Here is a 14,275-nt window from a genome sequence, read left to right on the forward strand (position 1 = left end):
AAACAGTTCTCAAGGACTATTGTGATAGTTGTAGCCTACTTGAGCAGTGCGGTTGATCCATAACAATAAATATTACAACTAATGTGCTTTATCGGTTGCAAAAACAAAAATGTGTCTATTTACTGACCGCTGTCTTCTAAATGTTTCGTTTTGTGCAATAATGTCCACAGACTCGTTTTCAGTCAATCCACATCAAACAGAAATATATTTTAGAGATTTAGTCATCTAATCATCAAAATACAAAACGAATGGCTCAACAACAACATTTTGCAGAGGTTCTTTTCACTGACCGTAATAACAGCCCGTGCGCGCTCACGCCACGTAGTGGGGTAAAGGGACTGAGACGAGCACGTACGGAATAGCAAAGAGTACAGGAAACTTTTCAGGAACCTTCTGTGTTGCCATGTCATTTCCAAGCGGAGTCGATTTACGTTTAGGATATAATCCATTCTACGAGTAGTAAGCTATCCTTGCAAGTCCACTGGTTATAAATAAAGTGTTTCTTCTCATCGTCCACAAAAAGTTTTATTTCGTGAAGCTGTTAGAAACTTTCGGACAGTGTAAGCACAGTTCATGACGGGCTTTTCTCTTTACCAAGCCAACAGCTAAAGGAAATCATGACGTTATGTAATCTTTTTGTCGGTTTTAACTGGAGAAAATCACGACGTTGTGTAATATTTTTGTCTGTTTTAACTGGATAGAGCTTTGCCTCACATTTTTATGCTATTAAGTAACGGTACCCAATTCAATGTTACTACATCTGGCAGCACACACGTTGTCTATAGAATACACAGGACACATCTTTGTTGTTAATCCCGTTAAGGTTAACTGAGGTTTTCTTTCCCGTCTTCTTGACGCAATGCGTTTTAACTTTTTAAGCTTTCAGATAGTGTAATTGCGCTCAAAAGCGACTCCGGTGGGACTCGAACCCACAACCTTTGAATTGCTACAACAGTTTCTTAGAAGTCCAATGCGCTATCCATTGCGCCACGGAGCCGATGCTAGCCTTCTACTCTGACCCCGAGAAGATTGGTCTTCCTAAAAGTACGCTTAAGTGAGCTGAAGTTCTCTGTGCACAATAATTCTACATTCACACTTCCTACAGCCAATAAATGCAGTTATTACTAAGTAAGGCAGTATGGCATTCGTAATGTCAGTAAGGTTATAATTACTGCAGGAAAGTTAGTGATGGACTGAAGCAATAATCAGGCTGGGAATCTAACTCCATCCCAGGCCACCTGTTTATGCAAACCACCAGAACACTAATTTCCTATTCGTTGATACAATTTCTTGATTGTTGGTACTTGACTAGTTATATATTTGGTCGCTATGTTCTTCTGGGAGGAAAGTTATCCAGATAACAAAATACAAACATTTGGGATCGACCATCAACTAGCCACCTGGATACTGGGTTTTCAAGGTAGGCTATGGCTATGGGTGCACCCTCACAAACTCACTAGGAAGACACCAACTACTGCGGCTGTTATGTTCATGGGTGTATTACATGACTGTAGCCTGTTTTGCTGTACAGTGTCCATAACTTTTGTGGCAAGACTGAGCGCTGGAAAGTTCCTAGTCTAAGTTTACTATTTTTTACTAGTTTACTAGTTTACTACTTTTTTTACTACTGTATATCCCACTTACTGTATTAACTGTATTAATCGTACTTACACCATACAATACTTATTAAACATTATATTACTACTACCTCATTCACTTCATTTCACTTATTACCACCACTAATACTTACACTTGCACTTTTTCTATACTTCATATCTACACTTCTTACCTCAATTGCTGCTAGTCCCAATTCTGTTCATATTACATATATATTTCTTACTGTACATATCTATTTATTTATTCACTTATTCCACTTTACATATGCACATACTCTGCACTTTTTTTGCTATTTTGCACTTCTGGTTGGATGCTAAACTGCATTTTGTTGTCTCAGTACTTGTACTTGTACTACTTGTGCAATGACAATAAAGTTGAATCTAATCTAATCTAATCTAATATTGACTCAAATGCCACATGGTCACTACGTCTCACTCATTATTATGATATTCCTCCAGGTAGGGGTGCAAACTGAAACGTATGGGCTGTTGTGTCAGTCACACTGTTATTAGCTACTTAGCTAGCCATGCTGTGTGCTTTTAAATGTGTTTTTGATTACTGGCAAACATGTCACTGATTTTGCAGCATTAAGCTGCATCTGTGGTCAGGGCCTCTCTTTTTTATTCTCCCTCTTTCTGTTCCACCCCTCCTTTTCTACTGACTGTCTATTTCGCTGGATGACTTGTCTGAAATGGTAGAGAAGCAGGGAGATGGGTAGATGCTATGTGTAGAGACTGAGTCTGCACCTGATTCGTGGAATTTGGCAAAAGTAGTCCCTTAGTAAAAAAGTGTTCATGTAGGCCGCCATTTGTAGCGTACAACATCTGCACTTTATGCTGGCAATTCACATCACATCAGCCATCACATATGTATGGATTTAAGGTCTAAAACGAAAGGGAAGAAAGATGTGGTGAAAAAAACGCATGCTTGAAAAACAATCAAATTGAAAAAAAAAAATACCTCAAGTTTGCTAATGATGTAATCATCATATAGACAAAAAACCTTCCATTTGTTGTTGCAGGAAATTCAAAGATGCTTATTTAATTGCCCGTGTCAAGTTAAATTCAGTTGGAAAAACCCAAGATATGTCTCTACATACATAGCATGGTGTTATCAGACAAAAAGGCATGATTACTGAAGCCAAAGTCATCACTGAGGTCAAAGTCATCCGATGGCTAACACTGAATTTATGTATTTTGTCTACAGAGAACACTACTAGCCCAGTTAGCTCAGCGGAGCATTCATGTCAACAATGAGATAATACATGGCGCTCTTTTCTTGTATGCACTGGGTTCACAAAAAGCCTTGTTTTGTATAGAAATATCAGATCATTTTCTTTTTTTTTGAGGCAATTTGCCTTAATATTAGATAACAAATGCCAGATTATCCGATGCTGGAAGAACTATGCAGTGATGTGTTACGTACGTCCATTAATTTCAGAGTAAGCTGGAACGACTGAAAAATGACATTTTGTTCGTCAAATTAAACAAACAAGAGCCACTGAAACGGGTACCTGACCCCCTGTTGGTCTGCTGGGCCAGACTAGCTTTGCCAGTTTATTGTCCCATTGCCATCTGCTTTAACTGCAGTGCATTTCTTACCATCCATCCCTGCAACTGCCAATTAGTAATTTCTTTAGCATTTTATTGCCACATGACCAACAAGCAGCTTACTGATTACTGACAGCAATTCCCTTTATATAAACTGTTCAAAGTGTGACTGAACCGAACATGCTGTCATTACAAATAGGATTTACCTCTTCTTGGTATGGCGAGGGAAAAAAACACCTGTCCTCTAGATTAAAAGAGTATCAGAGGGGAGACATTTGACCTTTGAAGCCATTAGTGGTAGATTGCAGGCTATTATATTCACTTGCAGTGCCCCTCAAGACATTCCCGTGGCTCAGCTGGTACAGCACAGCTATGCTCACTGTATCAGTTCATAGAGAAGGAATGATAACGTATTTCCTGTACGCTATATATGCACATCTGCCAAATGCAAAGATATGATGTTCAGCAGATGGCGGGCTTTCTGTATCAGTGCCTGCACTCATTGGAATATACATAAGGCTTGCCAAGCAGACTATGGCAATGTTGGGCTGAATGCCTTTTTGAGTTAAAATCAGCAAATAGTTTATACCAATGTATTTTGTAATTTACTAGCTTGTAGAGCAGGCTTGATTACTGGTGAGCATGCATATTGATCAACTTTGGATAATACCTTCCCAGAACATATAATTGGGTTAAATACAAAACAAAATAAATTGTTTTTCTGTACACAGATTAAAATAAATCTGGGCATTGCAGACTGAGCTTGTTTGCCTGAGTGGGATTGCCCCCCCCCCCCTCTTGTAGCAGTACTCATCGCCCATCTCTATGTGCCCCCCCTTGCCCCCACCCTTGTTCACACTACCCTATGTGGTAGCACTATCAGAGTGAAAGTCACCCCAAATTCCCTGCCTGGCGCTGCCCTTGGCGTGATTGCCATAGTAACAGTTTCCCAACCATATGGATGAGGTGGTGAGGGGCCTAGCTGGAAGGCGGGGGGGTGTGGTGGGGGGTAGGTGGGGGGTAGTCGGATGAGAATGGGCAATTTTGGGGGCTGGGGGGACATGTGGTGCCACAGTTCAAGGATGCTGCTGTGCGTCTTTGTGCTTTGTGCTGCCACCTCCAAATGACCCCTGGCCGAACTCCGAACAGGTTTTTTCCAGAGGCCCACTTGCTCACCGTTCAGCATGCCCTTGCATGGGAAGTCTTACCAGTTCCTAACTGGCATCTATACGAGTCAATCGTGTCGAAGGAGAGACAAGTATTTATTTCTAGCATTTCCTGTATCGAGCTGCTGATATCGCGGCACCTAAGAACACCCACAAACATTAATGATAACATTTTTGAAAGCCAAAGTACAAATAACAACAGCAGAAGCAGTCTGCAGAATAACCAAATGCCCGTGTAACCGTCTCAGACGTACAAAGGGAACACACGGTCGCGGTAAGGTCATTCTCGCTGACTGTCTGACCTCTGACCTCTGCTCTAACACGCAAACAATGCCTTCCTGCGACCAATCGGATGCCGCCGTTTGCCACAGAGGCCGGCCCACCGCCTCGTCTTTCCAGCTCGCCTCATCTGGAGCATCATGTGCCAGTCACATGATCCGAGAGCCCAAGCGGTTGCCGTGGGGATGATGGATGAGGCTTTTAGTGCCTATTTAGAACAGAGCTGTCCACACTGTTCTCTAATTACGTACTCCCCGAAGGAGGCTGCCCCACTTAATTGCTTTTTGTTTGTTGACCCAGTTGAGCTCTCAGAAACATCCACTTGCCTCTACGCTAGGCAGGAGAGGCCAAGGTGCGACGTTTCCTGAGCACGTCCCTGAGGCTTGCACATGTACATCAGTACAAGATGTCAGTGAGCTTGTGTTTATGTCTTTGTGGATACAGGTGTCTGTGTATGTACAGTTTTTTGTTGTTGCCATTTCAGATGTACATATTTATCCTGAGATATACACTGTATACGACAGATGTTCATGATTATATATATTACAGAATTATACATACAGTGTTAACCTACACTGTTTTTTTCTATTATTACCTTAACTTTTAAAACTAAAACTCTTGCCTAAGTGTATTCAGTGATACTTACTCACAGTGGTGTCCGAGGTCCCCCAGGGGCCAGTCCAGCTGTGCCTCTCCTTTACACATGAGACACTGATCTCAGAAGTTGATATAGCATCGGTCGCTGGTAGAACCAGGGATGGAGGTGTCCAATAAGAGCACAGTTTTTTCTTGATCCATTTCAGGGACATCCTCCTTCAAGTTCTGAACTACCTGTGGAGGGTCACATGAAACCAGTGCTTAGTGTGCTTCAGTTGAAACCCTTGCAGCTCATGGACATGTATATGACACCATAACCACAGCTCTTTATCCTAGACGAGGAAACAGCCCTCCTAAACATGTTGTCTTCCTGAGAAGACTCTGTCTGGTGCAGACATAGCAGATGCCATCTACTGCCCTCTAAGACTAGGACAATTATTGGTCCTTTGAGACCATGAGATCACTGTGTTTTGCCATCTTGTTAGGACTTTGGTGAAGGTCGTATTACAACTACAGGAAGACTTTCAGATGTTTTAGTCCAGCATGACTGAGGTGGTTGTGAGTACTCTTTTATAAACATTTTGCATTGCCATAATGGTCCTCGGTTTTGATCTGCAATTCTGATTAACACCAAGGTGTATTTGTAGGTAGACGCAGACTGCAAAAAAATTAAATACATGGCATTACTTATAATTTAAATACTGAGCAAAACTGACAACAAATTAGAACATGTTTTACAACCTACAACAACAGATGGAATGATTTGGCTATATGACAGAAAACAGTATATGGTTTCCAATTTCCACTATATCAAGCTAGTGCTTTTTAATTGCAGCAAAAGTCTTTCTAGGCAATTTACCTGATTATTTATGACAAAGACTTTTCAGGAATCAACTTTGTTTTACTTGTGAGCACGCTTCAGTACTTGTAATTATCTGTTAAGTAAACTTTTGTGTCAAAGAAGAGAGGTTTGAATCCATATGTCTTAAGGAAGTGACCAGACCCCTATTGCAATGCAGACTATTAAAGGCACAGTCCACAAGTCTCATCCCACACTTTTTGTAACATTTTGTGAATTGCTCCTCAAAAAAACTCACAGGCACTCACTTTGTAAACAGCAATGGCTCTGTAAATGGGAAACGACGAGCCATGAACCATGCCAGCCAATCACGGAGAGAAGGTGTGTCATTTCATTGGCTGGCTGTTGAGCTCAAACATCAACAACGTGTACCTGAAACCGAATTCCGCATATTGTATGCCAAGGATCTTTAATCCACGTTACTCCGATTAGTCAACGAGCTCATACAATCCTCTCATAGTCAGTTCAAAACCACGACTCCGGTGGGACTCGAACCCACAACCTTTGAATTACTACTGTGGTAATTTCATAGAAGTCCAATGCGCTATCCATTGCGCCACGGAGCCGCTCATACCGTACAACATGTGTCATCAAGTAGATTACGTCGTTCACGACCACATGGTGTTGAGCACGGTGATTAGGCATTTTTAAAAGATAAAAGCAGTATTCCACAAAATTCCTACCATAACACAAAAAAACTCATAACTTCTGCGTCAGTTTACAACGGTTGTTCACCCTGACTCTAGTCAAATGTTATAGTCATTAAAACTTAGCAGCAGCCCACTAACAGCTTTTCAGTTCAAGGTGTGCAGTCTGAAGTTGCTCAATTAGGCCTACAGTAATAGAGGCTACTTCTTACCAAAATTGGACTTTTACAGTCCTTCCCCCACAGCCAAGGCTGGTTTTCTACACATTGACATTTTCAGCCTAGCTGCCTCGGGCCAAAGTGAACTTTCTTTGAATCATGCAAGATATCTACATCTTATGTATCATACGGTAAAGACACGTTTAGTTATCGGACAGAGATACACCCAACACAAGAACGTTCCACTATGTCACATTCACGTTTAAACATTTTTATGTCAGTTAGTTTACAGCCTTGGTAAATTTACTTTGGCGGAACTTACCAGATGTTTCCACAAATTGGTAAACGCCATATTAAGGAAAGACAAAAGATTTTCCACTACATTCATGTTGAGGATATTGGACATCTCATCCAAATGCTTCTTAGTCGACATCTTCCTCTTTCTCTCTGGATGAGATCAGGTAGGTTGCTTGGATAGTTGTTTGACGTTGATATGGACTAAAGATTACGTCATTAATGCATAATATGCATGCTAATGAAAGTACATTTCTGATTATGACGACACAAAGATTCTACTCCTTTATCGAAACCGGAATTTGTTTTAACATGGTATCAGTCTTGTAGATTGATCAGTTTTGAGTAACAGTTAAAACATTATTATTGTAATACCTTTAACTAGTATAACATGTTGTACCCATATACAACAAATGAGCATGTGTATTAATTTAGCTAAATACATTTTAAACTTTAAACTGTTTTCAATGCACTTACGCATTTCTGTGTAAGACAGGGTTGTAGGCAGCAAGTGAAGGTAAGGTTAGCATTAGTCTATGCTGGGTGTTGGGTTCACACACAAAATGAGAGAACGTACTGTTGGCTACACAGTATGCACACACACACATACACACATGCACGTGCATTCGAATACATTGCAGATATTCTTTTATTAGCGTCTAGTATCAGCAAGCATTGAAAAACTCTCTCTCTCTCTTTCTGTCTCTCTGTCTCTCCCTCTCTATCTCTATCTCTATCTTTTTCTCTTTCTCTCTGTCTCTCTGTCTCTCCCTCTCTATCTCTCTCTCTTTCTCTATGTGTCTCTGTCTCTCCCTCTGTATCTCTCTCTCTCTCTCTTTCTCTCTCTCTCTCCCTCTCTATCTCTCTCTCTTTCTCTCTGTCTCTCTTCTGTCTCTCCATCTCTATCTCTTTCTCTCTCTCTCCCTCTCTATCTCTCTCTCTTTCTCTCTGTCTCCCTCTCTCATACCTCTTACACACACAGTATGAGCAAACACAAAAAAATCCCTCACTCGCTCTGAGAGACACGCACACACACACACACACACACACACACACACACACACACACACACACACACACACACACACACTGCATTTATTTGCAGTCCTTAAGGCCTGCAGTGTCGGCTGATTTCTGTTGCTCCTTAGTGCTTGATGGATTAATCAAAGCAATTGATCAGTAGGAGAGGAAACTCATTAAATCTCCTAGGCCTCAGTCACAGCCTGATTGAATGCCAAACAACCAATCAAATCGGTACAGCACCATCAGACGGAACATTACGGAACGTGAGTTTCCAAATCTAACCTGAATTAGACTGACAATGGCCATAGAATGCAGCATACATTATGGAACAGTATGACATATTGCAAAGTACAGCCAAGGTTCCTTGGAACTGTTGGCAACCACTATGCAAGAAAAGTCTTGGTTTGACAAGCCATGGAAAATTAGAACTCCATATGTAGCCTAGCGTATGTCTTCACAGTGAACCTACAATGAGGACATATTTGCAAATGAACGTACAAAGAAAATTCACATATACAGGAAAACATGTGGAGAACATATAGATGGAGGGTGGGCTAACGAACAGTCCCTAGTCTACAGCGCCTAATGAAGTCACATACTCTTCACAGTGTTTAGTGTGGTAAAAGAAAACTTAATGTGAACTAAATTGAAATTTTGATGAAAGCTCCAAACGCTTGGGAGTTAAATGGGCCTGACATAAAAACAAAAGGGAAAGTACTGCTCAGGAGATTGATGATGGATGCTGAGACAGAATAGGGTGGAGATGCAAAGACAGAGTAGAGTAAAGATGCAAAGACAGAGTAGAGTAAAGACAGAGTAGAGTAAAGATGCAAAGACAGAGTAGAGTAAAGATGCAAAGACAGAGCAGAGTAAAGACAGAGTAGAGTAGAGAAGCAAAGACAGAGTAGAGTAAAGACAGAGTAGAGTAAAGACAGAGTAGAGTAAAGATGCAAAGACAGAGTAGAGTAAAGATGCAAAGACAGAGTAGAGTAAAGAGAGTAGAGTAAAGACAGAGTAGAGTAAGATGCAAAGACAGAGTAGAGTAAAGACAGAGTAGAGTAAAGATGCAAAGACAGAGTAGAGTAAAGACAGAGTAGAGTAGAGTAAAGACAGAGTAGAGTAAAGATGCAAAGACAGAGTAGAGTAAAGATGCAAAGACAGAGAATACAGATAGCTTGAGGATGCTGAGACGGAAGGTTCCAAATATTTCAGCGTTGAGAGCCAAAGCCAAAGCTGAAAAAATAAATACCTGCAAAAAGCATGTGTGTGTGTGTGTGTGTGTGAGAGCGGGTGCGCATGTCTGTGTGTTTGAGTATGCGGACATGCATGGGTGCAAATGTGCGTGTGTCTCTATGTGTGTGTGTGTGTGTGTGTGTGTGTGCGTGCGTGCGTGTGGTTGAGTATGTGTACATCTGTGAGTGCATATATGTTTGTATTTGAGTATGTGTACGTGTGTGTGTGTGCGTGCGTTAGTGTGTTGGCATGTGGTGTGTGCCATTCCTGCGTATGATGGAGAAGTGCAGAGAGCCTGGGAGCCATGTTGGATGTGGGTGCGGCGTGCCACTGTGGAGCGCAGCATGGGACCTGGGCACTCACACGCCAGCTCTCAGTGCAGTCAGACGCTAACGCTAATGATTCACCAAGGGCTAATGAAGACAGAAGCCTGCTGGAATTAGCAGGGACATTAACTAAAACATCGATAAATAAACCACTAATAAAAACGGGGGAGAGTGTGCATGAGACAGGGAAAGAAGAGAGAGAAAGAGAGAGAGACAGAGACGATATGAACAAAGAAAGGGAAAGCGATTTGTTGTCTGTACACACACGCACGCACGCACGCACGCACGCACACACTCACACACACACACACACACACACACACACATACACATTTATACACACACATACACATTTATACACACACACACATACACACACAAACATGCACACATGTGCATTCAGTGTCATTCCAGTGATGATTCATCTATCACTATTTGGCTTTGACAGGGCATGGTGAAAACACAAATGGGCTAGTTAGTATAAACGGATTTTACCCTCCCGAAATATATCTATTCAAAAAGTGACACACTGTGTGTGTGTGTGTGCGTGTGTGTGTGTGTGTGTGTGTGTGTTTGTGAAAAAGGGGCATGCTCTCTCTCTCCACATATTTATCCCACATGTTCTGACTCTGAAGCACTGAAGATACACACACACACACACACACACACACACTCACACACACACACACACTCACACACACACACACACACACACACACACACACACACACACACACACACACACACACACACACACACACACACACACACACGCCTGTACTGTACATGTGGCCGTGCAGACACTAATGTGCACATGTATGACCCAGATGCAATGGCCAGGCCCCTGGTCCCCTGTTGGCTGAAGCAGCATGCCTCATCCGTCTGGCTATCAGCGGTGGGTACCCAGCTAAACGTCCTATGCCTTTTGAACACGTCGTGATTGATGCCCTTCCTGCACGCGGGGAAAAAGGGGGAAATAATGTGCGAGGAAAAATGAGTCAAACAGGAGTCATTATAGCAGTGATTCTTTTGATAAAGAAAACACTTAAGAAAATTAAAACTTATACATTTTAATTTAAATTAAATCATGCCTTAATGAGAACATTACTCATTCCTCATATTGGGTGCAATTAATTATTTTGCTGCAACCTTTTTCTGCCTGGGAAAAGTTGATTATTTTTTTTTTTGCTGCAAAGACAAAGCTACAAATTAAGGAATTTCTAACTTGGAGAAAGAAAAAGGATATTTTGGAACACATTATAGTTTGTGCATTTTATACACCAACCAAAGACACACATTATATCATTACATATAGAGCGAGAGAAATGAATTTGATCATTCTCTGTATGTCTCTTCTTCTCTTCCCACCCCTGAGCAGCCAGAGATTCCTGTGCACTCAGGGTAAAATGGAGCGAAATATATGAGTGGTTTGCCCGAATGCACAGGCAGTAGAGAAACAGATGAGAAAAGAGCGGCGTGTGTGTGTGTGTATGTGTGTGTGTGTGTGTGTGTGTGTGTGTGTGTGAGTGTGTGAGTGTGAGTGTGTGTGTGTGTGTGTGTGTGTGTGTGTGTGTGTGTGTAAACACGTATGCGTTTGTGAGCTCTCAAACCCCCTGTCTCTCTGTTTCTCTCCCTGTCTACTCCCTGCAAATTAGATAGGTGTGTGCCTTCAGCGATGCTTTCTTTCTCTCTTCCTCTTTCTTTTTTCTTCACTCTCTCTTTTTCCATCAGTTTCTCCGTGCCCCTCTCTTGCCCTCCACACCCCCCCACCACCTCCCCTTCCCCTCCTCAAACCGCCCGGGAGAATAATAAAGACTGATGATGCTGATGCTGTGCCATCCTCCTCTCCTCTTCTCCTTCTCTCCCCCCCTCTCTCTCTCTGTTTCTCCCTCCCCTTCTGTCTGTCCATCTCCTTCATTTCCCCCACTTTCTCCCTCTATCTCTCCCCCACACTCGCACACTCTCACTCTGTCTCCCCCTCTCCCTCCCTCCCTCCTGCTATCTCTCCTTCGCACTCCCCTCTCTCTCTCTCTCTTTTTCTCTCCTCCCCTCCCTCTATCTCTCTCTCTCCTCTCCTGCAGCACCTCTCACCCTTTCATTTATCAGCATCCCCCCTCTCGTCCCCGCTCTAATTCTACTTTAATAACCGACGCCTCCATTCATCACTGTATTGATGTCTCTGACAAACAGCAGCAGCCGAGTGGCAGCGAACTCCAAGTCCCTGCCCTTTCTCTGTGCGCTACCGCAGGGTCACCGGGAGGTCACGCTGTCAATAACCGCCACACCGCTCCCTTCCGCATCTGGATGATTTTGGAAAGATGTACAGATGTGTAAACACACAAATATGCACAAAACACACGTACGCCTACCTACGGGTACCGTATATATAAGTCGGTGGAGAAACGGCTGGATTCTTTGTCATTTTGAATCCAGAATGGGTTTGTGGCTGTATCTGTGTGTGTGTGTATCTGTGTGTGTGTGTGTGTGTGTGTGTGTGTGTGCTGGGTTCTTGGGTTTGTGGCTGTATCTGTGTGTGTGTGTGTGTGCTGAGTTCTTGGGTTTGTGGCTGTATCTGCGCAGTTATTTCAGGGGTAGGTGGGGTGACATTTTTGAGTGGTGCCATTTTGCGCTGCGAGGCTTGCCAATGTTGTTTGTTGTGCCATCTTGCCTGGCTGGTCGTGATTGTGTGGACCGCTGCCAGGTTTTTTTCCCCGACAGCAACATGCCCAGTTTAAATGGGCAGGGACCAGGGAGGCTGGCTCTGGTTGCAGAGACTCTGCCCACTCTGTTTTACAAGGCTGATGGTCGGCAGCACCGACGCCAACAACCAGGCAAGCCCACGGGCCACCACGCTGAACTCTATATCAACCCCATCGGTTCACAGAGCCATGGCAGTGTGTATGTGTGTGTGTGTGTGTGTGTGTGTATGCGTGTGTTTGCTTGCTTGTGTGTATAGCGCAGAGGAGTTAGGGTGCTGTAAGCTGCCTAGCGAATCCCATTGGCAAGGCTCATTGGGCTAATTAATAACGCGGTGCATAACCGAGAGAGATGGAGGTTATTAGGGAGCTACGGATGAGCACTCAGCCCCTGGTGTGTGTGCGAGTGTGAGAGAGAGTATTAGAGAATGAGGGTGAAAAATAGGCAGCAATATTCTGACGTGTGCACCGTGTGGACTGGGGATTGTATGTTTGGGAGGGGGCGCTCAAGCAGGTGTGAAAGAGAGATAGAATTTGTGTATGTGTGTGTGTGCTTGTGAGCGTGTGTATGTGCGTGTGTAAATGTGTTGGCGAACATGCATGTGGGTGAATGCGAGAGAGCGAGAGAGAGAGAGAGAGAGGGGTGAGGGAGTTTGCAGACACGTAGTCAGAGTCTTGCCTCATCACCCTCTTTCTCCATGGCAGAAGCACAGCAGGTGGAGCAGAGCAGAGCAGTACGGTGTGGCGCGGTGCGAGGTAAAATGGCGGCGCGACTCAGCACACCTGCACCCCGGAGTGGCTGGGCACGGCAGGATGCGTGGGATCCATCCATCATCAGAGGAAGAGCGCAAACAACACCACCACTTCCCTTTCTCTGCACAGACAAAAGAGTGCTCCTGAGTGGACCAGACACAGACGCCGCTACCTTTACTTACCTGTGTTGGTGTCTAACAGTATTGAATCCAAACAGTGATATCACATAGGTGTGATATATGAATGCATAATTCATACCATACTACAATTATATGTCACATTATTCCTAGCCAGTGAAAAGTATCATTTAATAAAGGCAATTGTCTCAGTTTGCCCAGATAAATGTCTTTAATTACCTTAAGATTCAAGTCAGGTAAGTACTTTTCTTCAAATGAAATGTGTTCAGTTGAAAAATAATAAAACTGTTATAGAATGCAATTCTATTTTTGTTTAGTTTTTTCCAATTCCTATGTGCTCTTTCTGTGGTAAAATGTTATTTTACACGTGAGCATTAAAATGAAAATGTGGCATTTATTCGATACATTTAGTTTTGCATACATGTGGCATAAAGGCTGCAATAAAACTTCAGTCAATGGCTAAGCAAGTTGTATCTTATAACTTATAATTTCATTACAAAATTAAAGTAAAAGTAAAAGAACTTCAAGAGCAATACGTTTATGGTCCATTCATAAAGAGTATTTATGGGTATTTATGAACAACCAAGCTTCATAGACCCTGGTCATTCTTCCCTTAGATCACAGATGACAAAATATCCATCCTCCTGTTGCCCCAAAAAGATTTTATTTCATCAGTGCATAATGACGATGATGGGCAAACCTATCCAGGTCAATGGAAACATTGTCATTATTCCATGAGTGAGCACCAATCTTCAGGGGGAAGCACTGAGCAGACCCTCTCCCTTTGTGTCTGATTCATTACAGTGTCAGGCATGGAGCCTGTCTGGAACCGCGTGTCACTGCATCAATGTCTGTCAGGCATCAGCCGTGTGCCTGAGTCTGTGGGTGAGGACAGGTAAAGCCAGTCCAAAGATCAGTGTGAAACTTGTGCCAGTACACC

General features: G+C 42.9%; 1 protein-coding gene and 2 non-coding genes across 3 annotated transcripts in view; all 3 read right to left on the reverse strand.

Moving 5' to 3' along the window:
- Positions 1–908: 908 nt before the first annotated feature.
- trnar-ucu lies at positions 909–997 on the reverse strand. Its single transcript is given in 2 exon segments — positions 909–944; positions 961–997. It is a non-coding gene; the product is annotated as a tRNA-Arg (tRNA).
- A 5,545-nt stretch (positions 998–6,542) lies between these two features.
- Positions 6,543–6,634, reverse strand: trnar-ucu. The gene is given in 2 exon segments: positions 6,543–6,578; positions 6,598–6,634. It is a non-coding gene; the product is annotated as a tRNA-Arg (tRNA).
- Positions 6,635–13,977: 7,343 nt separating this feature from the next.
- smug1 (single-strand-selective monofunctional uracil-DNA glycosylase 1) overlaps positions 13,978–14,275 on the reverse strand; it is a 2,165-nt gene continuing 1,867 nt past the window's right edge. Inside the window, exon 3 of the mRNA XM_012835485.3 lies at positions 13,978–14,275. This exon is cut by the window's right edge and continues 869 nt beyond it. The gene's annotated coding sequence lies outside the window, so the exon portion shown is untranslated.

The sequence above is a fragment of the Clupea harengus genome, chromosome 5, assembly GCF_900700415.2.
Source record: "Clupea harengus chromosome 5, Ch_v2.0.2, whole genome shotgun sequence".
Classification (NCBI taxonomy): Eukaryota; Metazoa; Chordata; class Actinopteri; order Clupeiformes; family Clupeidae; genus Clupea; species Clupea harengus.